General features: G+C 32.6%; 1 long non-coding RNA gene across 1 annotated transcript; it reads right to left on the reverse strand.

Moving 5' to 3' along the window:
• Window positions 1-1823: 1823 nt before the first annotated feature.
• On the reverse strand, window positions 1824-3916 carry LOC132743460 (uncharacterized). The gene is made up of 2 exons (XR_009627573.1): window positions 3307-3916; window positions 1824-2701 (listed from the first exon to the last, which is right to left on the reverse strand). It is a non-coding gene; the product is annotated as an uncharacterized LOC132743460 (long non-coding RNA).
• Window positions 3917-4134: the final 218 nt, after the last annotated feature.

Below are 4134 nucleotides of genomic sequence, written 5' to 3' on the forward strand. Positions count from 1 at the left end.
AATGAAATATTTACATTTATTCAAATGTGATCCAGCCATCGACACGGTGCTGGTGCCATCGGCAATGTTAAAGAGCTCTTGCAAATGTGATGGAGCCAATACAAACATTTAATTAGTGTCGATATTGTGGAATATGGCGATGAATATTCATAAATAGACAAAACTGTATAAGTTGATAAAGACTTACATTTCGTGAAATGTTTAAGTGTGGCGTTAAGCACTAAGTAAACTTTGCCTATGTAAAAGTTAATGTTCAAACAATGAACATTAAATGTAGAATGAATAGTCGACACACGACAACGGCGAAAACCAATAAAATAATGCGCTCCCAAGAATCAAGTTTCAAAAAGTTAATCAAACAATCTTGATCAAAGACACCATTTTTTGCAAATTTAACATTCTGCACTTGGGAAAACATTAAAAAAAGAACATTATTTTTTATATTATTTTCTAAATCTTACTATGTGTTATAATGTATTTTATTTTTTACATCATTAAATTTTTTAAATAATTGTGAAAAACTGGATACAATGATCGTGCATTTCAACCATGCATACGGAAAGCATGTGTAAGGTGCATAACCTTATCAGTCATCATTTATTTTGGCAGCAAAGTCTTATTTTTCTCTATGATGCATATAATATCTCATTGGCCTCCGTGCATCTAAATATTATCTCAAAAACCGACTTGCATACATATTGAGTATCATTCAGTGAATTACTGGATTCAAAATTTATAGGTCACATTTTGGTAGAGAATGACATTTTAGGACATGAATGGTGACATGTCCGGGGTGCCTCATTTAGCCTAGATTACACATACGTACATAAAATGCTATCTCACTTAATTTGGGGATTCTTTAGATAAATCGGAAAAACTCCACAATATCGACACCTATTGAGTGCTTTATTGGCTACGTCACATTTGCCAGGGCTCTTTCACATTGCCGATGGCACCAGCACTGTGTCGATGGCTCGATCACATATGAACAAAATTGATGTTACTATTTTATTTTTAACCAAGCTCTTTGAAATATGTTTTGTGTTCAGCCAACGGGTAGATTAGGATCGTGTTCCATGCACGATGAATTGGTCAAACATTTACTTTACGGTAAAGAAATCACTCAAGATGTGTCTCAACGTAACAGAAAACACACAAGTTAATAGTTAGTAAAAGTTCTAGCAACGTCATTTTGTGGTATTACGTATCGAAACTGCATGCCAACTGATGAGAAAAATGTTCTACATGGTAAAACAATCGTCGAACAAGTATATTTTTTTAAAAAAAAAACCCGGATATTTTTAGAAACTGTGGTAACCTGTTCAGCTTTGTTTTGGCTCTACAACAGAAGTGTCGAGTGCTCTCATTTAAACAGATCAAGAAAATGTGAAAGAGCTACTGTTTAGTAGTCGTGTGTATGGGATTCCCCCTTGATTTTTGTTTTAAAAGGAAATCATTTTGTTCAAATATGTCAAACATCTATGATGTCAATTTATGCAAGTTATTCATTCATTGTTGGTCAAGTCAAGGTTGGATTGTATGAGGACTTTAAAGCTATAATAATAGAGAAAGACCTAAGGATAACCTATGTGCATATTTCCGTGCCTGAGTACACCTAAGAAGAACCCAAATTTTTTCGTATGTAGGCGGGTAGCTTTCTCACATAATTAGATTAAACTCTATGGCGGTATCCGAGCACACAGTAGTGACATATAGTAAGTGCCGAGGAAGGATATCCAATCTGACAAGTATTATCGTCCTTCATCCGGGTAAAGATTGACTAGAGGACATTTTGTAGGCTCTTGACATGTAAAATTAAATCATTGTATATTTGAGTAATTTATTTTTTGCAACAATATAACTTTGTCAGTCACATCGAATACCATAACCTCTAAAAGTTTACAAACAGTAAAAAACATACAGTGACAAATATAGAGTGTGTTGTTTTTGTTGGATTATAAAACTTGACAAAAAGAACATGAAGTTGAGCAAAAGAAGCATATATACAATATATCAGTAATGGCCGTGATGCGTTCCCTTTACTAGGTAGAAAACTGAACAGTAGTAATGTTAATATCTTTACCGTCAAAATTCCTAATGATACAAGTTATTTCCTTACCAACGATTTCTATTAGCTTTAAAATATTGTAAAGCTTAAACATTAAAAATAACAATTTGCAACTTGTTTGCAGAATTCCGTATATATTTAACACAAATGTCACCATTTATTGTATAAATTAAAGTCATTCATATCGAATTTTCTTTATATTTCAATATTTCATATGCGTATCTGTTTACCAGCGTTTTGGTATCCCCTACTATTTCATCGCTTTTACGATAATTTAGAGATTTACAGTGTAGAATGTCCAAACTATTCGTCACACATAAATGAAAGTCATGTGATAAAGTAATTTCCGCTTCCGGTTTACAGTCTCAGTTTACTTCTTGCCAATGCTGAGAATGCCAATGATATCACTCCCCATATTTCCAGAAGAACTTTCGCCCCATGCTGAATTTGCCCTTTGACCTCGGCAGCCAGGGCAATGTTCTTCATAAGAACTGTTCATCCAGCCACTACTTCCGGTAATACACGTGGCAGTGTGAGTCCCTTCGGGGTCCTTAACTGTGTAACTACTGCTTGAAACAGAACTTCCTTTTGAGAAACTTTCTGTTTGTCCCATTTTTACAGAAAAGATTCTATCTGAAAAAAGAAAGATTTTTCTTTAATCTTTTAAACGAAAAAAGGAAAATGATAATAGGATTAGATAAAAAGTAAAAACAACAACGACAAAAACGACGTGCCAAAAGAGCTGATCAACATTTCTATATCATCAATACATTAGTCCAGCTAAAAGCAATACACTGGTTTTCAAACGCAGATTTTTAGTTTTTGGTGAAAATAAATAGAATTTAATTAAATTGTTATTGTTTGAAAACGTTCCTGTACTATTTAGATGACAGTCGATATGAATAAATCATTTATTAACGAATGGTCCGTTAATTAAAGTGCGGCAAGTCATGCCATGCGATGTAATACATAGTGTGCATATGACTTCATTTCGTTATTATGCTAGTAAGAAATATCAGTATCATAGCTGTAAATTATCACGCCATACCATAAATAATGAAATGCATAATTATATTGATTTTAGTAAAACAAAAAAAAGAGACCGTCAATCGAATGGAATACTTTATTAAATATTATGTGATATAATAAGTCATAATGTGTAATTGTCACATTAAGTTTTAACATATATATTTATTTTATCAAATAATAATGTTGTACTAAATCAAATAAAATCTTACCTCACAAATTGTGGAATGTGTTTGAGTTGAAGTTGTTTATTCTCAAGTTGAAATTGAGAGATTTTAGAAATAATGTTGAATACTTTCTTTTATATGCCCGGATATAGGGTGTTATTAATAGAACTATGAAATAATTATTATACATGTATATTACTATGCCTGAAAACTTTCAAAGGAAACCGTCAATGCATAATAACTTGCTCATATTTATTTATTGCAATGAGGGAAGCATTGCGGGTCTCTAAGTACAAGCGTTCATTATAAAAACTTAGTTTCGCCTGTAAATACCTATCGTGATCATGCATTCTCCACCCCTTCTATAGAGCCTCTTTATATAAGATTAGATACTTTCAGTTTCTTAATTCACGGGTTTCCATTTGTGTGTTTATATATAATCAGCATCTGTATATGTCAATGTTATAACAACTTTGTATAGAAAGAACATCGTAGTGCACTAGAACAATGTTGTCAAGCTGTTGCTGCTACATAATAAATATTTATATGTGTACTTGATTCATTTATTTAAGCTAGATTGTATGGGAAGTTTGAGATTGGTTTGAAAACCTCGCTAGTCTGATTCGTGGAACTAACTAATACTATGGTCATATAAGGAATCAAGGCCGTGTCCCAGTAGAGCTCGAATCTACAATCACTAGCTATACAGTCAGACAATACAATAATTAATTCATCCATAAAACGTGAACATCTAGCACCTCTTTATAATTTTTAGGAAATACGATGATTTGCGAGTCAGTAATACTACATAATAACAAATATCCTGATATGATAATCTGTGTTAAGTAAAAATCAGGGTCCAAGTGTTTGTTT

Source organism: Ruditapes philippinarum, unplaced genomic scaffold (genome assembly GCF_026571515.1).
Source record: "Ruditapes philippinarum isolate M1 unplaced genomic scaffold, ASM2657151v2 ctg483_1_1_1_1, whole genome shotgun sequence".
In the NCBI taxonomy this organism is placed as follows: Eukaryota; Metazoa; Mollusca; class Bivalvia; order Venerida; family Veneridae; genus Ruditapes; species Ruditapes philippinarum.